Raw genomic sequence first — 21,303 nt, 5'->3', positions numbered from 1 at the left:
CAGTCAAAATGCAGGCAGGGCGCCGGACAAAGCAGTAGGGACAAAATGTATGTGAAATGCATTGAAACAGCAATGTTTTACTATGTAATAATCATTTTTAAAAAAATTACATTTTTTAATGTCCCAACATCACAGGGACCGGAACACGGAAGCCGGATGCCGGCATCGGCCGGAGGAGATGGCTGGGGACACTGCAGGGGACACATCGTGGGAGCGAAGGACAAGGTAAGTGCTGCAGGGACTCCCTGAGCAACGCCGCATGGTAAGCCCGAGTGTAGCTCGGGGTTACCGCTCTTGGTACTCAAATTTTACCCCGAGCTACACTCGGGAATACTGCTAAGGAGGTTAAAGGTATATTTTCCTTTTCTGCTTCTGCTAACACAATGAATATATAAATGTTATATAACTTTCAGAGACATAAATTACAGCAATGATTCTGCTTTTGGCTTTAACATATGCATAGATACACTGTACTGAGGTTATTGGCAGGTTTGGTATACACATATATGTGAACCATATTAGCAACCTAGGATCGGTCTTAGCTGGCCAGCTACAGACAGGACCCCCAGTTCACTCACCCTCCTTGCTGTGGTGACCGCCACCAGAAAAACTGTTTTAAGCGTGAGGTCCCTTAGGGAGCAGGACCCCAGGGGCTCAAACTGTGGTTCTACCAATACCTTGAGTACCTTTGTCAAGTCCCACATTGGGAATGGCCTATTCTTGGGAGGTCTCTGTCTTGTCAGATTTCAAGATGGCGTCCGGAGCGGCCGCATAATCGCCAGCTCCGGCGCCCCTGCCGAATCCACCGCCATCCGGGCGGTAGCGGGCTCCGGAGCATCCCCCGGAGGTCCTACCAACACCCAGAAGGGGTGCTGGGTGCTCTGTCCCTCCGGTGGTTCCCCGGCGACTCGTGGCATACCACGGCCCCCGAAGCCTTTCCTGCCGGCCGCGGTGAACCACGGAGGACTGCGGCCGACCGACACGCCCCGCTTCAGAGGGGACGCAACCCCAGCTCCAGAGGGGACGCCACCACCCCCCCGCCGGTACCCTCACCAGCCGCTCCGGAGGTCCTGCCATTGCCCAGGAGGAGTGCTGGGCGCCCTGTCCCCTGAGGCCTACTGCTGCCTTCCAAGCACTACCTGCCCGACCCCTGAACCAGGACGCCTCCGTCCGCACCAGAGAGAGGGGAACTACCACCACCGCCTCCCCTACCTACAGCCACCGCAGAGAGAAGGGAAGCAGCAACCACCCCCACCGGCACCGAGAGGGTAAGCCGCCACCGGCACCAAGAGGGTAAGCCACCGCTACCAGATCTGCTTCCCTGCTCCCCACCGTGTACCACACAGCCGTGCCCCTGCCACCGCACAGCCTCGAGCCCCGTCCAATCCGGCGGAGGTGAGCCTGCCACACGGCCTACAGCACCCACTGACGCCGGGCCCTACAACACCTGCGGTCGCTGGACCCTACCGCTCCCACAGATGCTGGGCCCCTTAGCACCCTCAGTCGCTGGCCCGCAGCATCCACATGCACTGGCCCACAACACCCACTGACGCCGGGCCCTACTGCGCCTACCAACGCCTAGTCCACTCCGCCTCCAGACGTCGGCCTACGCCACCTCCAGACGTCGGTCTACACCACCTCCAGATGCCGAGCCCTCAGCACCTCCTGACACCGAGCCCTCAGCACCCCCTGACGCCGAGCCCTCAGCACCCCCTGATGCCGAGCCCTCAGCACCCCCTGACGCCGAGCCCTCAGCACCTACTGACGCCGGGCCTCCAGCACCTCCTGATGCCGGGCCTCCAGCACCTCAGACACCGAGCCCTCAGCATCTCCAAACGCCGTGCCCTACAACACCCCCAGACACTGCGCCCTACAGCTCGTCCAGTTGCCAAGCCACTGTACCCACCGACGCCGTGCCACAGCACCCACGGACGCCAGCCTACAGCACCCACAGACTGCAACTAGCCAGCTGCTGACCCAGCTGCCCACCACTCTCACTCTCCTCCCACAGATGGAAACAGATGAACTCAGCCATGGCGTGACAGACTCTCCGCATCATCACGCCCTGATGTGAAACCTTTCACCTCCCCCAATTTGACCAGCACTCCGCCCACCCTAACATGTCACCTGCACTCCTCCTCCTCGTATTCCTCTCCCCCATTCCCAAAATTGCCTCCCTCTACCCCCCCCCCCACTCCCCCAAAACAGCTCTACATTGCTCCTTCACTTCTTCCTTCTCCCCACTACGGCTCTCACCACCTCCTCCTGATACTCCACTCTCCCGCTGACCCACACGCCACCACTAACATATCCACACGTTCCTGCACATCCTGTTCCCATGCCACCTTCCTCACCCTTCTCCTTACCGCCGGGGACATCTGTCCGAAACCCTGGCCACACACCTCCCCACTCCCCCTCTAGGCACCCTCCTGCTCCTGCCAGCCGCCGCAACCCCCTCAACCTCATACCCATCCCCCTCCTCCCCGCATCCACCCCTCCTCTCTCGGTTGCACTCCTGAACGCCCGTTCGGTTTGCAACAAGCTCACCGCCATCCATGACCTCTTTGTCTCCTACTCCCTCAACCTCCTAGAAGTCACTGAAACCTGGATCCAAGCCTCTGACTCCACCTCCCCTGCAGCACTCACCTATGGAGGCCTTGTCTGGACCCACTCACCCAGACTGAGTGGTCGCAGAGGTGGTGGGGTCGGCATGCTCCTGTCACTGCTGAGAACCTTCCAGGTCCTCCCTAACCCCCCCTCCCTATCCTTCTCCTCCTTCGAGGCCCACTGCATCCAGCTCTTCTCTCTCACCCCTCTGAGGATTGCAGTAATCTATCTGCCTCCTGGACCTGTATCCCGCTTCCTGGACAACTTTGCCGCCTGGCTTCTCTTCTTCCTCTCCTCTGAGCTACTGACCATCATCCTTGGGGACTTCAGTATCCCCATCAACGTCAACAACTCGGCTACTTCCCAACTACTCCTCCTAACCTCCTCTTTCGCGCTCACACAGTGCACACAGTCCTCCACCCACACCGATGGGAACACCCTGGACCTCGTTTTCTCCCACCTCTGTACCCTCCACAACTTCACTAACACTCCCTTCCCTCTCTCTGACCATCACCTCCTCACGTTCTCCATCTCCCCCTCTTCTAACTCCCCTCCCAAAGCGTCAAACCATCACCAGCCGTAACCTCCGCAACCTGAACCCGGCCCCTCTCCACTCGGCAGCTGGCCGTCTGTACGACAGTATCCTTCCACTGTCATGCCCTGACCTGGCCACTACTGCGTACAACGACTCACTGTCAGCTGCCCTAGACTCCCTGGCACCCCTAACCACACGTAACATCAGACCCCGACCGCTTCAACCCTGGCAGAACGACCATACAAAATGTCTCAAACAACGCAGTCGCTCGCTGGAGCGATTATGGCGCAAAACCAGATCCCCTCGAGCGTTCTCCCTCTACAAATATGCCTTCCTCACCTACACCTCCTCCCTCCACGCCGCCAAGCAAGCCTACTTCGTAAACCTCATCAACACCCTCTCCACCTGTCCTCGCTGGCTCTTCTCCACTTTCAACTCCCTGCTCTCCCCCCCCCACCTCCACTAAGTACCTCACTCACTGCCCACGAGATTGCCAATCATTTCCAAAACAAGATTGACGCAATCCGTAAGGACATTGTCAATTCACAATCTACCTCTCCACCTAGCCTCCCTCCCTCCATCACCCCCTCAACTCTCCCCTCGCAACCACACTGCCCCCCACCACACCTAACGTCCCGCACACTATAACCTCCCCAACACTCCGCTTCTTCAGCCCTGCTACCACTGAGGAGGTCACTAAGGTCTTCACTGAAGCCCCCTGGACCCTATTCCCTCACAACTCCTCCGGTCACCCCCATCCTCCATCATTCACTCCCTCACCCACATCTTCAATCTCTCACCCTCTACTGGCGCATTCCCCCCCCCCTAAAGCACTCAAACATCACCCCCATACTCAAAAAACCCTCCCTGGACCCCACTGACCTGAACAACCTTAGACCCATCTCCCTGCTGCCACTCACTTCCAAGCTCCTTGAGCGCTTAGTCTACAATCGCCTAAGTGCCCACCTCACTGACAACAACCTCTTTGATCCACTACAGTCTGGCTTCCATCCCCTACACTCCACCGAAACCGCCCTATTTAAAATCACTAACGACCTGCTAACCGCCAAAGCTAATGGCCACTACTCTGTTCTCCTACTCCTCGACCTCTCCGCGGCCTTCGACACAGTCGACCACCCCCTCCTCCTTAGTAAAACTACACTCCCTTGGCATCAGGGACTCTGCTCTCTCCTGGTTCTCTTCTTACCTATCCCAACGCTCCTTCAGCATTACCTATAACGCTGCCACCTCCCCCTCTCTGTTGGAGTCCCCCAAGGCTCTGTCCTCGGACCCCTCCTCTTCTCCATCTACACCTCCTCCCTTGGCAAACTGATACACTCCCACGGCTTTAACTATCACCTCTATGCTGATGACACACAAATTTACCTCTCCACCCCTCACCTCACTCTCCTCCCGCATCACCCACCTCCTAAACGACATATCAGACTGGATGTCGCTCCATTTCCTCAAGTTAAACCTTACCAAAAACGAGCTCCTAGTTTTCCCCCCAGCCCGCCCCCCCCCACCTTCTCCATCACGACTAACAACGCCACCATCAATCCCACCCTACACGCCAAAGTCCTAGGTGTCACCCTGGACTCAAACCTTTCCTTCCAACCTCATGTCAAATCACTATCAAATTCATGCAGGCTCCACCTCCGCAACATCGCTAAGATACGTACAGTCAGGTCCATAAATATTGGGACATCGACACAATTCTAACATTTTTGGCTCTATACACCACCACAATGGATTTTAAATGAAACGAACAAGATGTGCTTTAACTGCAGACTGTCAGCTTTAATTTGAGGGTACTTACATCCAAATCAGGTGAACGGTGTAGGAATTACAACAGTTTGCATATGTGCCTCCCACTTGTTAAGGGACCAAAAGTAATGGGACAGAATAATAATCATAAATCAAACTTTCACTTTTTAATACTTGGTTACAAATCCTTTGCAGTCAATGACAGCCTGAAGTCTGGAACGCATAGACATCACCAGACGCTGGGTTTCAACCCTGGTGATGCTCTGCCAGGCCTCTACTGCAACTGTCTTCAGTTCCTGCTTGTTCTTGGGGCATTTTCCCTTCAGTTTTGTCTTCAGCAAGTGAAATGCATGCTCAATCGGATTCAGGTCAGGTGATTGACTTGGCCATTGCATAACTTTCCACTTCTTTCCCTTAAAAAACTCTTTGGTTGCTTTTGCAGTATGCTTTGGGTCTTTGTCCATCTGCACTGTGAAGCGGCGTCCAATGAGTTGTGAAGCATTTGGCTGAATATGAGCAGATAATATTGCCCGAAACACTTCACAATTCATCCTGCTGCTTTTGTCAGAAGTCACATCATCAATAAATACAAGAGAACCAGTTCCATTGGCAGCCATACATGCCCACGCCATGACACTACCACCACCATGCTTCACTGATGAGGTGGTAGGCTTAGGATCATGAGTAGTTCCTTTCCTTCTCCATACTCTTCTCTTCCCATCACTCTGGTACAAGTTGATCTTGGTCTCATCTGTCCATAGGATGTTGTTCCAGAACTGTGAAGGCTTTTTTAGATGTCGTTTGACAAACTCTAATCTGGCCTTCCTGTTTTTGAGGCTCACCAATGGTTTACATCTTGTGGTGAACCCTCTGTATTCACTCTGGTGAAGTCTTCTCTTGATTGTTGACTTTGACACACATACACCTACCTCCTGGAGAGTGTTCTTGATCTGGCCAACTGTTGTGAAGGGTGTTTTCTTCACCAGGGAAAGAATTCTTCGCTCATCCACCACAGTTGTTTTCCGTGGTCTTCCGGGTCTTTTGGTGTTGCTGAGCTGACCAGTGCGTTCCTTCTTTTTAAGAATGTTCCAAACAGTTGTTTTGGCCACGCCTAATGTTTTTGCTATCTTTCTGATGGGTTTGTTTTGTTTTTTCAGCCTAATGATGGCTTGCTTCACTGATAGTGACAGCTCTTTGGATCTCATCTTGAGAGTTGACAGAAACAGATTCCAAATGCAAATAGCACACTTGAAATGAACTCTGGACCTTTTATCTGCTCATTGTAATTGGGATAATGAGGGAATAACACACACCTGGCCATTGAACAGCTGAGAAGCCAATTGTCCCATTACTTTTGGTCTCTTAACAAGTGGGAGGCACATATGCAAACTGCTGTAATTCCTATACCGTTCACCTGATTTGCATGTAAATACCCTCAAATTAAAGCTGACAGTCTGCAGTTAAAGCACATCTTGTTCGTTTCATTTCAAATCCATTGTGGTGGTGTATAGAGCCAAAAATGTTAGAATTGTGTCGATGTCCCAATATTTATGGACCTGACTGTATGTTCCTCACCCCTGACACTACTAAATAACTCGTACACACCCTTGTTATCTCATGCCTAGACTACTGCAACTTCCTTCCCACCGGCCTACCCCAACACACGCTATCCCCGCTCCAGTCTATCCTGAACTCAGCGGCTAGACTCATCCACCTCACCAACCACTCCACTTCTGCCACCCCCCTCTGCCAATCCCTTCACTGGCTCCCAATTGCCCAACGCATTAAGTTCAAATTACTAACTCTGACATACAAAGCCAATTATAACGCTGCCCCAAACTACCTCACTGACCTGATACCCAAATACCACCCTACCCGTGCCCTTCGCTCCTCACAAGACCTCCTACTCTCTAGCTCCCTGGTCTCCTCCTCCCACGCCCGACTGCATGACTTCTGCAGGACTTCCCCCATCCTCTGGAACTCCCTACCCCAATCCATCAGACTGTCACCTACCCTCCTCACCTTCAGGCGCACCCTGAAAACCCATCTCTTCAGGCAAGCCTACCCCACCCTCACCTAACAGCCGTTCTCCTCCACTCCTCCTACCACTCCATCCCCCACAGCCACTTTCTCCTGTACCTCTACCCCCTCCCTCCTAGATTGTAAGCTCGAAAGAGCAGGGCCCTCGAACCCCTCGTATATTGTATTGTCTCATGTACTGTCCCCCCGCTTTAATGTACAGCGCTGAGCAAACCTTTTGGCGCTATATAAACACTGTATAATAGTAATAAAGAATCTGATTATCAAACCCTCTTTGGCCAAAGGGGTTTCCAGAAACACACTAAGGGCCGAAATTTGGCTCTTGAGTTTGTTGCTTGCAAGGCCTTTATCGACCCCCGCCTGTAGGAACTCCAGTACTGACACTAGGCTATGGGTATCCACTGCGGCCTTGTTGCACCATTCTCTAAAGCGACTCCAAACCTTTCTGTAAATGGCTTGAGTTTCTGTTTTCCTGCTAGCCAGGAGGGTAGCCACCAGCCTGGCCGAGAGCCCCTTAGCTAACAGGAGTTGTTGCTCAGAAACCAAGCTGTTAGTTTCAGCCTCTCCACCCTGGGACACAGAACCGAGCCCTGCGACACTAAATCCTTCCTCGGAGGCAACACCCAGGGTGGCCACGTGGCTAGGGCCCTCAGTGTTGCGAACCACGCCCTCCGGGGCCAATATGGCGCAATCAGGATGAGAGAAGTTCTCTCCAACCTGAACTTCCTCAACCCCACTGACAGTAAGGCGACCGGGGGGGAAGGCGTAACACAGAGGAAAATCCCACCTTTGTCCCAACGCGTCCACAGCCCGCACCCCGTCCCACCGGTTTAGAGAAAAGAATCTCGGTACCTTGTTGTTCTTCCCTGAGGTGTAGAGGTCTATGTCTGGGGATCCCCACTTCTTTACAATGGCCTGATAAACCTCTCCATTTAGGACCCATTCCGACTCTCTCAGTTGTCTTCTGCTCAGAAAGTCGGCTACCTGGTTCAGTTCCCCTTTTAGGTGGGTGGCTGATAAGGAGGCAAGATTTCTTTCTGCCCAGGACAGAAGCACTGCCGCCAGGGTCCAGAGAGACATGCTCCTTGTTCCTCCCTGTCTGTTTATGTAGGCTACTGCTGTTGCATTGTCTGACAAGACACGGATATGCTGTCCCCCGATCATGCTCTGGAAGGAGCGGAGTGCTTCTAATATCACTCTGAGCTCCCTCCAGTTTGAGGATTCGCCCTTCTATAGTGGAGACCACTCTCCCTGGAATCTCCTAGGTGGGCCCCCCAACCTTGGGCGCTGGCATCCGTCGTGATCTTCCTGACCACCGGAAAACTCTATAACAGCCCCTGAGTCATATTGGCTGCCTTTCACCACCACCACAGGGATCTCCTCACACTGGAGGGAATATGAATTCGGGTATCTAAGGACCGCACCTGCTTGTCCCAGACTCTCAGAACGAAAAGTTGAAGGGGATGAAGATGTAGCCCTGCCCACTGTACTGCCGGGATGGACAAAGTCAAAAGTCCTAATATCAACATAGCCTGCCTCACGGTTACGTTGCAGCTTCCTAGTAACAGCCTGATCCCCCCGTCTAGCATGGCAAGTTTTTCTGAGGTTAGCATGGTCTTCTTCCCTGTGGAATCTAGTATGTACCCTAAATAGGTCATTCTCTGGGAAGAAACTAGGCAGGACTTGTCCAAGTTCAGCAGCCATCCCAGACCCTCCAAGTGTCTCCTCACCACTACCACGTCCAGCGCAAGTTGAACTGCCGAACCCGCAAATAGAAGCAGATCATCCAGATAGGCTACTACTGCAATTCCCTTCAGCCGAATAGGAACTAATGCTTCGGCCAGGACTTTGGTGAAAATTCTTGGTGAGGAATAGAGTCCGAACGGCAGGGCCCAAAACTGAAAATGGTGCGTTCCTGCTGTACTCTGAACTGCCAACCTGAGGAATCACTGGAATGCCTCTGCGATCGGCACATGCAGATAGGCATTCTTTAAGTTGATGGAGGCCAGGAATGCCCCTGGTGGAAGGAAGGCTCTGATCGTAAAGATCGAGTCATCCGGAATTTTTTGTAACGTATAGACTCGTTCAGGGGTCTCAGATTCAGAATTAACCTGTAGGCCTCTGACGGTTTCTGAACCACAAACACATGGGAATAGAACCCCTGCCCCACTTCTGCCTTGGGAACTCTTACCACCACTTTCTGTGCCTCCAAATCCCGAAGCGAGGCTAGGAAAGCTGAGGCCCTCTGAGGACATCTGGGCAGACTCGTTATTAGTAATCTTTTCGGCGGTGGTCTTGAAAATTCCAGTTGGTAACCCCTTCTTATGATGTCCAAAATAAAAGGGCTGGAGACCTCCGCTTCCCACTGTGGTAGGAAGGCCGCCAATCTTCCTCCCACCGGGGGAACCGAGTCACCGTGGTTTCTGGGGCTGTTCAGGAGGACGGAATATTGCACCTCCGTTGCCCCTTCCTCTCTGTCCCCACATCCTCCTCTGTCCTTCAGCTCTAGGGCTCTAGGGCTTAGGGGCTTTGGGGGATGAAATCTCCTAGCCCCTAAGTCCTGTAACTTTCGCTTTGGGGGGGAAAGACTTTTTCCTGTCTGCCGTCCGGTCCAACACTGACTCTTATCCCAGTCCAAACAGGAGATCTCCTGAAAAGGGAATGCTGCATAGTTTTATTTTAGACGTGATGTCCCCCTGCCACGTCTTAAGCCACAAGGCCCTACGGGCTGAGATGGTTAAAGCCGCTGACCTAGCGCCCAGCCTTACCGACTCGGCGGACGTGTTCCCCGCTCCTTTCAGCAACATCTCAAACGATACCAGGATTCTGTCTTTAAGGGAGTTGGCCACTATGTGAGCCTGTAACTGTGTCAGCCAGTACGCCATGTTTCTGGCCACTACTGTGGTGGCCATGGCTGGTTTTAAATTAGACAGGGTTGAGTCCCACGCCTTTTTAAGGAGAGATTCAGCTCTCCTATCCAACAAGTCTGGCAAAACGCCCATATCCTCAAAGGCCAGATCCATTTTCCTAGCAGTTTGGGAAAAGGCTGCGTCCAATTTAGGATTCTTGTTCCATAAGGCTATTGGGTCCTCACTGAACGGAAATCTTCGTTTAACAGCTTTGGAAAAGAAGGGTTTACTTTCTGGGATCTGCCATTCCTTCCTTATGGTGTCCACTAAAACCTTGTGTACAGGGAATACTCTTCGCTTCTTTTCCTCCATACCCTGATACATTTGATCATGCAAGGATAGAGGCTTTACATCTTTCTTGATGTCCAGCGTATCGTAAATTGCCCCTAGTAGGTCATCCACTTCTTCCAGGGATAATTTATACCTGGAGGGACCTCTGGGATCTTCCGAGGGGCCCTCCCCTGCTGAGTCTTCCTCAGACTGGGAGTCCAGGGAGGGTTGCTCTTCCCCAGTCTCAGGGAGTTCCCTGCTCTAACTAGTTGATGGTACTACCATCTGGGCTTGGGGAATGGCTAGACTCTCTACTAAATTTTTAAAAGAGTCAAAGGTACTGGTCAGCTCCCTTACTGACCTCACCAGGTCACCCTGGGCTGGACTCTCTTCCTTCAATAACCCCTCAATACAGTGCCCACAGAGAACCTTCTTCCATGACTCCTTAAGCACTGTTCTGCAAGACGGACATTTCCGTCTAGGTTCCTGATGTTTAAGTTTTTCCCGGGCTTTCCCCTGAAAAGACACAAGGAGGAAGAAAGAGAGCCTGTTACGCTCTAGCACCCTGTTTTCCCCCCCCTTCTGTTCCCTGGCAGGGCCTAAGGTCTGACTCTACTTGGACCGCCCCCCCCTGCCCTAGACCCTCTGACCACAAGAGGGCCTGGGAATACCCCAGGAGCTAGGGGCCCACAGGTAGGGGAGGACTCCTCTGAGTCACCTTACCTGGGTTTGGCTGGTGCAGGCCTCGCCTGGTCCCAGTGCCTCTGCGTCTGACATCAACAGGAGGTATGCCTGTCCCCCAGGCTCTCCTACACGATGCACCGCCATTGCTGCCGGCCCTCGGTGTATAGGACCGCGACCGGAAGCCACGACCCCGGAAGAAGCCCTGCCCCTTCCACCAGAATTGCCGTCACCCGACATCCGGCCCAGCGTGCTCCTCCATCAGCCAGCATGGGAAGGAGCGGGACTCCCTTTCGATCCTCTCTGGATCCCACTGAGGCCGCCCCAGCAGGTTAGTGCCTTACCCTGTCCCCAGGGTTGACTACCTCTGCCCCTGCAGCACTTACTAGGAGGATCGCAGCCGGCTCTCCGGCCTTCACTCCCTGCTGCACTGAGTCCCACCTGGGACCACTCCATGGCTCAGGTCCTGCTGTCCCCTGACAGCACCTTGAGAGCTTCATCGAGATGTCTCCCCACCTGAGGAAACACTAGAACTGAGGTCGAAGGGGAGTGATAGGCTTTTTGTTTAAGGTGGAGGTGTTTCCTCAAGTGGGGAGGAGCCAAGGTCTCTCAAGGTGCTGTCCTGAAAGATGAAAGGGGAAAAAAAACAAAAAAACGATGCGGGTGTGTATGTTAAGTTAAAAACACTCCGAAATTGGTCAGTAAATCGCGGTGCGATGTGCAGAATTGGATCACATAGGTGTGAATACCCATGCAATCTGATTCTAGTGCGGACCCAAAAAAGGGTCCTGCACTTTTTTGGTGTGGATGCAGTGTGATTGGAGCCATACAAAATGTATGGCTCCAATCGCACTGCACACAAATTGCATGTGATTTGCACAGGAATGCAGTGCGGTTCCTCTGTGAATCACATGCGATGTACCGCATTAGTGTGAACCTAGCCTAAAGGTTAATTTTTCTTTTTTGGGGGGGAAGATAACAAAGATGTCTATACTTACCTGCTGTGTGCAGTGGTTTTGCATAGAGCAGCCTGGATCCTCCTCTTTTTGGCAGGCTCTCCTGGCTTCTCCTTCCTGTCGGGTGCCCCCACAGCAAGCAGCTGGCTATGGGGCACCTGCTGCTCCGTCTGTCCATTCACACACGGAGCTGTGGCTTGGCCCTGCCCCCTCTCTCTCTCCTCATTGGCTGACTGGCTGTGGTTACTGTCTCAGCCAATGAAGAGGCAACGACCCGGGACATCCAAGGCTGTCATTCACATCACTGGATCGCGATGAGGCTCAGGTAGGTATTGAGGGGGCTGGGGGCACTGCTGAACACAGAAGGTTTTTAACCTTCATGTATAAAATGCATAAAAGGTAAAAAACCTTGAGCCTTTACCACCACTTTAAGTCATAATGTACTAAAATGCACTGCATACTAGCATAATGACAGACTTACCTACAAACAGAGCCCTCCAGAGCTGCACTGTCACGGGTCTCCCTCGTCCCTGATGGCTTCCATCTTCACCCGGTCTTCCTTCTGGGATTTGTATCTTTGGCTGCTTGAATAGCCGGATCGAGGTGACATCACAGGAGTCGAATCGGTGCGGCACACAGAGCAGGCCATAAATATGGTTTCATATGACATTACCCATGTGGCAATTGTGCGCTTAGACACATGGACGCTGGCAACCATATTGTCTCATGACCTGTAAATCTCATTTTCCCTCTGTCCCCCCTCCCTTTTGAATGGAATGTGGTCTGTAGATGAACTGGGGTGGAAAGTGCATATCATACTCCATGGCTATAAATCCCTAATTAGCCTGGTTCCAGAATGTCTGCTTGACAACCACTTTCCTCTGCCCAGTCTAAAACCATAACTCAGTCGGTCACGACCTGTAAGCATTACAGCAGGGGTGCCATAAAACGTACATCCCACATGAGTCATTTTTCATACAAATTCATAAACTTCAGCAGGAACAGGACACATTGCTATGAAGTATATATTCGGATAGGTAATTTTTAATACGAGTCACATGACACCTTACATCCCTATGTAGCGCCTACAAGAGGGTAGAAAGCAATATCTTTTATCCGGAATGGCAGGATATGCTACAATTTGGTATCTGTACATTTGGAATATGATTCTACATATTAATCTGCCAGTTACTAGGATGCTACCTGTACCTATTGAAGGTTATTGACCGTAGTATGAACGTGTAAGGGATTTGGTCATAACCTTGGTCACCTAACACCCATCCCCAAGGAGACTGGCTCTTTGCTTTCAGGAGACACCCCTTTGAGATACTAGAAAAAAGGCTGACATGCCTGGACAAAGTAAGAGCTCTCAGTTTTAACATCAGGAACCATCTTTGGGAGAAAGGCAACCTTTTTGTTCGGACGATTGGACTCTGCTCAAACCAAGGACTTTTGCAAGTATCCTACCTTCTGAAAAACATCTCTCTTTTATTTCTCTGTTGTTTTATTGCTCTCTCTTATATATGTTACATCTTTTTCTGTAAATATTTTAATTGCACCATTTTGACCTTTTTAGTAATAAATCCTATTTTCTGAAAAGTTTTGAACTGTTTCTAAAGCTTTTAATGCAAACTAAGAATCCCTGTCTCTGAAGAGCACTACTGTAATTGCGTAATTAACCTGACCAAGTAACAATCGCTCTCAGGCTGCTCGCACATAGATTGTGGTCCAGCGAGCTGGAAAATCTTTGTGCAGGGTGCAGCTGAGAGTGGCATTGTTACGCAAGTGACAGCGTGGTCTAAGATCGGCTGGTCCTTCGGTCAGAAGTTGGTGAGAAGGGCTGGGGTCTGACACTGTGCACCGTCACAACCCACTTGCTGCAGAAGGGATGTTTATGACAGAAGATATATCCAGGGTCTCTTATGTTATAAAAACCATGCCTGTCAGCAGATGTTTTACATTTTCACTTTACTACCACCTTAAAGGATAAAGTCAGCCATACAGGGGTCGAATGCCAAAAGAATTTTCTTTCGAAAAACTTTTCTAAGAATTTTCGTTCTAAGTTCACACTATTAGTGGTCCACAGCAATGTCCGATTTTCGTGTGATCATTGAATCTGAATGATCGGGCATGTTGAAAATTTTTTGAAAAAAAAACAAACAAATTTGTAATCAATGATGGGAGAATCGTGCGAGCAATGTAATCGAAAAAGAAACGAGCGTGAGCTGTGACCTGGAAAGAAAAGAAAATTCTTGGTCACGAAAAATTCTTTTCTGTAGCAAGATGTGAAATTGAAGGCTTGGTTGGTCAAAATTTGAAATCAATGGTGGCACCATTGGGTTACAAAATGCACGAAAAGTCTGATTTTCTAAAGAAAATTCATTCGGAATTCAACCCGTGAAACATGTTACATGTTCCTTCCATTTTTAGGATTGAACATGTAACATGTTTCCGATCCTGCAGATGCTGCCTGATGCCCCCTCTCCCTGTGACAGAAGTACCGGGAGAAGTTACTTTTTAAAAATAGTGCGGCCATTTCATCACAGGGCACCTGTGAAAAGCTGAGAGGCAGGGCGCTTTCAGCAGATCCAGAGGAGGAAGTTCTGTCCTCCTCTGAATGCTTGGGGGCAGAGCAAGCATGTGGATTGGTTGCTAGGACAGGGGACAGTCCTAGCAATCAACCACAGTTCTTTTTGTATTTACAAATGGATATAGGTAGCACTGTAGTGCTGACAGCAGCAGGTAGCAGCGGTAGGTGGAACTTGTTTCACAGTAGAAACACAGGATATTGTTTTGCTTTGCGGGGGTGCAACTGAATTTGAAGGGATGCAGCCCACATCAGAACACACCCCTAGATCCAGCCATGCCTCCTATCCAGCTGTAGAATTGAATGTGAAATGAAGGCCGCATAGGCCCTAGGGCATAGATGGGGTCGCCATTGCAACCCTTGTGACCCTTGTCACTATGCCAGTGTTGCGGTCCCTTCATGTCACACAGGGGTCCCCCTGCTGCCTGCACACTACAAGTCCCAGCATGTCCAGGACTCCCCCATGCTGGTTCCTTTCACCCCCCATACATGAGATGTCCCCAATACAGGGAAAGTCCTTCCCCCCTTAATGTGTAGAAGTCCCCAAGTCCTGTGTCCTGGACTGTAGAATGTACATGATCCACCCCCCCATGGTCTGCTTTCACCTTTTTGTACTTGATTAATTGAGGGACCTCCAGGGCACCTGGACAAGCTCCAGCTAGAAAGCATGTAACCCCAGCCGGGCTCCCACCATGACTGAGGAAAGGAGGTAAGGAGAGATCTGCGGAGACCAACTTGGAGGCAGAGGCAAGGAGAAAAGGGGACCTGCTCACAGAGGGGCAGGGACTGGGAGGTAGTGGAGAGAGGTCCGTGAGGAGATTATCCGAGCATGCAGGAGGGAGTAAGTTCCCTGATCATTTCACTACTCTCTTATTCCCCTCTGCCTCCTCCACTTAGCAGCTCCATGCTGCCTGTTACCTGTGTGGCGGAGAGAGGAGTGATCCATCTGTCCCCGCACATACTGGCCTCTAAGGTGATCTCCGCTGCTGGCACACAGACACTCTGCTCTATGACACAGTGATGTAATGTGGAAGGGAGGCCACACGGGCCCCCTTGGATCATGGGCGAGGTCGCAGTTGCAACCCCTCATGCTACGTCAGTGTGTTGGTGTAACCAAATTATTCCCAGCAAGTGCATATAGGAATCAAGGTTACCTAAATCAGCACCCAACAGAAATGCTGTGCGGATCTCATCCAAGACTCCCACCTCTCTCATCCCACCTCTGGCACCCCAATCAATGAACACATATGCATAGGGTACACGTGAACAGGTCCCCCAACTTTGGTGACTGTAAGAAACTTTCCTGGGATGATGTTCTTTTCTTCTATCAACTCTGGTCTGACCAAGGTGACTTCAGCTCCTGTGTCACGTAAACCAGTTATGGATTGGTTGCCCACTGTGATTGTCTGCAAGTTGGCGTTTGTTATGTAGCACCCTCCTAGTCAGGTGCTAGGATGTGTATAGTTAGAATAGTATAGCTGTGTTCCTCTGCTTACCAGAGAGGCGGTTAGGAAAATCTAACTGGGCTCTCTGCTTAACAGAGTGCTGTGATTGTTTAGTCAGGTCTGCTCATGATGCTCTGGTGTTGTTGGAGTTCTGCCCACCTTCACAAAGCTATGAGTGCCTTCCAGAACATGGATAGGGGCTAGGCAAATGAACAGCATGAATATGGATACAACCTTGGCCAACTGCAGGGATGAGTGGCCATTGCATGCTGGGAGTGGTATTTATGTTCTGGGAGCACATGGGTTAAGCATCTTTCCCTGGAGTGGATTGCACCAAGCCAGGCTGGAGGCAGGCTGCCTCACCTGGCACTTGCTGATCATGCGGCCTCAGGTGGGTCAACCTGAGGGCCTGACAATAGAGTGACCCTGGTCCTACAGTACACTGACTGAGGGGAGCAGTCTGCCAAAGCTCTGTCTGGTATCACTGGAGAGAGAGTCGCTTGGAAGTTTGGAAAGAGGCTGCCATTCTGTCCTTAGGCTTGTGAGTACAGACACTGAGAGATCTTGGGGACTCTGTGTGCTTTGCTACCCCTCTGTTGCTTGATAGTCAATGTGGGTCTGAAAAGAAAGGGAACAGTGGGCTAGTTTTCTGAAGAGCTTGTCCAGTTGATGATACTGCAAGGGGCGTTGCTCAATTCTATTACTTCTGGACTGCCACAGTCTGTCGTAACAGGCCTCAGAAGCTTAACCCTGCTACTACTACTACTACAGCTAAAGTGTCACGGTCTGGGTCAGGTTCAGACACCAGTTGCTATAGCAGAGTTAAGGCTTACCTGAAACCAGCAGGATAGGTACACAGGCAGGTCACCCTGGGAAAGGACGCCGGCTTCACCTGAGGTGCGGGGTCTAAGCACCAACCGGTTTTCACCAGAGCTCCTAATGGTGGAGATGGATTTGGCTGCGTGTTGGTACCAGGTCGTAGATCTCAGGATCACCCCACCAGGGAATGAGCAAGCCGGAATCCAGTAGCAGATCGAACAAGTTAGGGATCAAGCAGAAGCGGAGTCAGTCAACAAGCCAAGGGTCGGTCACAAACGGTAGTAGATGAGGATGAGGCAAAATCGTAGTCCAGGAACAAGCCAAAGGTCGTTAGCGAAGGTATAAACGGCAGCAGGAGAGACAAGCGGGATATTGGCTGGTGAAGGTACAGTAATCTGGCAAACAGGAAATGCAGAGACATGGCTTTTATCATGACGTTCATGGGAGGAGCAAGGGGTTCAGGGTTCACGATAAACAGGGTCAAGGTAGGATCATCCAACTGATTGTCAAGAGTGCTGTCCAGCATTCCAGGTGGCTCAGCGAGAAGAAACATTACCTCTCACCCCAGAAGGCCCAGGTTCAAACCCAGGCTCTGACATAAAGGGATTCACTCCTAAACTACTTGTTGCTACATGTTAATGGGAAATCTGCTACATGTAAATAGGAAGTCTGCTATCTGCTTTCAGCCAGGAATTCTACAGTGCTTAATTAAGAGATAAGTTCAGATGTCTTTAGTGTGGATAGTTCTAATTTTGGAGTATCCTACTGAATTCCCCATCCCTATCCCCAGTTCTATAATAAAACTCCAAAAATAAACACCCCCTAGACTGGTTATGGAAGACAACAAGCCAAAGTATGTGTGTGTGCCTGGCTGCGGGGGGGGAAACCGGGGCAAACATACAAGTGTCCCTCGCGAGGGTAGCGGTACAGTTACATGAGCTTCTCTCTTTGACGAACAACATGGAGGAAGAGTTGCTGGCTGGATAGTCAGATGATGTCATCTTCTTCTCAGGGCACCAGAGTCCTGAGATGTCTGACTTTTCCACAGTTGCAGCATCTGCAGGTATCAGCTGAGATTGGCGTGACACCAGAGACTGCAGTTGCCGCTTGCTGGGACACTTGACTCACAGGGGCAGACAAGTTGCCATGGAGGATTTCCCTCCTTTCCAGCCACTCAGAGGAGCCTTGCAATGGTCAGATACCTGAATGTTGATATAGGTGTCTGCCAGTTCAGCTGCTGCTTTGGCAGAGGGTGGTCTTTGTTCCAACATAAACTATCTGACGTCTGCAGGACAGATGTGTATGAGCTGATTTTGAACTATGAGATCCTCCAGGGACTCAAAGGAATCTGCTTTCAAGCCTCTGGTCCACTGTCGAAATGTGGTGCGTAGGCAACTTACCACATCCGTGTATGAGTCCTCAAGTCCTTTTTGCAAGAACCAAAATTACTTCTGGTACACTTCCAGGATTAACTGATACTTTTGGATGCCTGTATCCTTTATGACAGTGATTTCCAAACTACAGCCCAGCAGCTGCATCTGGTCCTTTGCTTGCCTTTATCCAGCCCTTGGGGCACTTTTCCTCCCACTGATGCAAGACACTATTCCTCCCACTGACACCAACAATGGGGTATAATTCCTGTTGCTGACACCAATAACAGGACACCATTCCTCCCACTGACACCAACAATGGGGCACTATTGTTCCTATTGACACCAACAATGGGGCACTATTGCTCCCAATGACACCAACAATGGGGCACTATTCCTTCCACTCATACCAACAATGAGGCACTATTCCTCCCTCTGACACCAACAATGGGGCAATATTGCTCCCATTGACACCAACAATGGGGCACTATTGCTCCCACTGACACAAACAATGGGACAGTATCCCTTCCACTGACACTATGGGACACTATTTCTGTCACTGACACCAACAATGGGGTACTATTCCTCCCACTGACACCAAGAATGGGGCATTACTTCTCCCACTGACACCATCAATGTGGAACTATTCCTCCCCCTGCTACCAACGATGGCACACTATTTTTCTCCTTAATGCCAAAGATGCACTATTTACTCCCACTGATGCCATAACAATTTCTACTCCTAATGGACACAGTCTGGCCCCCCTAAGATCTGAAGGACAGTAAACAGGCCCTTTACAAAATTTGGAGACCCCTGCTTTATGGCCTCTTAATTGGCATCCTGAGACACTGGCATTTCTGTAGAGAGAGTCTATGCTAGCTAGAGGCGATCTGGTGCTGGCATGCTCATGCTGTGGATTGGAGATGGAATTAATTGAAACTCCAGTGCCAGTCTCTGTTTGCCCATCCTGCGTGGCTGTGTCTGGACCACTGGCCTCTGAGGTAGCAGAAACCTCTTCGGTCCCAGGTTCCCCCAGGTTCTGGTCTGCCCGGATATCATCCTCATGTAGGGCGTGAATCAAGCTTTCCCGTGTCTGACGATAGACGTCAATTCCTCATGTTTCACATTGAGGACACAGATCATCTTTGCTTATTTTATTGTAGTCTGCCAAACCAGGAATGTCAAAAAGAAAAGATGGAACAGAAAACAGATATAGGGAGAGTCTGCTGTTCTATGTCTCATGAGGAGGTCTGCATCTGTCCCCTCGAGGATCGGATAATGAGGTTTTGGCATCAGTTAACAATTTGTGTATTGTATGATCTGGAGGAGGAGGGAGTGGGAAGGTCACTGCAGCTATGTCTTCCTATGACAAAATGGCATTGAAGACTTGAGACCTGAACAAAATGACTGCCACACACAACTATTCATGTGCCCAGTACGCACAACCATTACATCATCCATCAATTTGAAAGATGCAACAATTAAAAATATAACTTAAAGTGGTTGTAAACTGTCATATACCCAGTGAAGTAAATAGCCTCAGATGATGCACAGAGATGAATCTTCCCTTCTCTACAACCCTTCAAAAGGGCTGATTTTAGGTAAAATCCTTCTGTATTTGTCAGTATCACAGAGAAGGGGGCAGGGAGCTGCAGTAAGAGCTCTGTAAGAGCTGATTAGAGGAAAGATACACACCTCCCCACAGATAGCACACAGGAGCTGTGATGTGAATAGATAAGCTGTGTGCTGATTTTTTTAACATAATTAAATAAATGGAGGCTTCTTGATTGTGACTTTGTTATGAGCAATAAGCATTACAATATATAAAAATTTGGGTATGGAATTAACTCGTTATCTGTATCCACCCTAAACTTAGTCCATAAAACCACCAAGACATGATGTCGGCTTTTAAAATTACAATATATATGCATAAATTAATATAAAAAAACAATAAAAAATCATAATAATCTGCATACAATTGTACAAATAAGTATACATTCCAATAGCCACTAAAAATAATAGATACGCCTATAGAAATCTTCCTAAAGCACCCTCTGGTGTCAGAAAGCTTATAATACATGCATAGAAAAGAGAACTCCAACTTTGTGAATTCAGTTTGTAAAGAGATTACTTAGGTACCTCTGCTGCAAACAGTATTTTTCCATATTAAAAAGGAATTCCAACTTTGTAAACTGTATCCCTGAAATAGTTTTCTACCGCTAATTACCGCACCAAATGTATAGACTATCACATCTGGATCATATGCATAGAAACACAGAAAAGTGAAGACAGGGAAAGTCCACTTGTTTTTTTTTTTTGGGGGGGGCAATACTGTACCCCCAATGTTCTTTTTCCCTAGATGTATTCTTTTGCATTTAGAAACATTGAACTGCAGTTTCCACTGTTTTGACTAGAGATGAGCGAAGTATTGAAAAATTCGATTCGACTGATTCGGCGAATTCGTGGAAAATATTCGATTCGAGTCGAATATATTCGCTGTGAATTTAACTTAAAAAAGGGTGTTTCTAGGCTTCAGAGAGACTTAATATTAGTGCAGAACACTGTACCTTTAATTTAAATGCCCTTGGAGTCTGCTGGGGAAGAGAAATAATACTGTCAGTCAGTATGACATGCAGATGAGTGCCGTCGATCTTAGAATCACCGCACACTTCACTCATTTGGCCAGTCACGGGGCCAAAACCAGTGTTTGGAGCCACAGTGTGGCGGTGGAGGCAGCAGCAATGGGAGGCCATACAGCAACCTATGACAAAATGGAAAACCGCAGGAGTGTGAGGAGACCTGAAAGTGGCACATGGCAGAGTGGGAGCAATGGGAGGCGGTACAGGGACCCAGGTCACACTGTGGGCTCAGCAGCAGCGTGACCAGGTGGTATGGGGGCCCATGGCCGATTTGGGGCCTGGCGGCACCTATGGGAGGCCTTTAATCTGCCAGCAACCTATGACAAAATGGAAAAACGCAGGAGTGTGAGGAGACCTCAAAGTGGCACATGGTAGAGTGGGAGCAATGGGAGGCGGTACAGGGACCCAGGTCACACTGTGGGCCCAGCAGCAGCGTGACCAGGCGGTACGGGGGCCCATGGCCGATTTGGGGCCTGGCGGCACCTATGGGAGGCCTTTAATCTGCCAGCAACCTATGACAAAATGGAAAAACGCAGGAGTGTGAGGAGACCTCAAAGTGGCACATGGCAGAGTGGGAGCAATGGGAGGCGGTACAGGGACCCAGGTCACACTGTGGGACCAGCAGCAGCGTGACCAGGCGTTACGGGGGCCCATGGCCGATTTGGGGCCTGGCGGCACC

The sequence above is a fragment of the Staurois parvus genome, unplaced genomic scaffold (genome assembly GCF_062004578.1).
Source record: "Staurois parvus isolate SC_StPar_1 unplaced genomic scaffold, SC_StPar_1.0 ptg000973l, whole genome shotgun sequence".
In the NCBI taxonomy this organism is placed as follows: domain Eukaryota; kingdom Metazoa; phylum Chordata; class Amphibia; order Anura; family Ranidae; genus Staurois; species Staurois parvus.
This window is presented reverse-complemented; position numbering follows the sequence as displayed.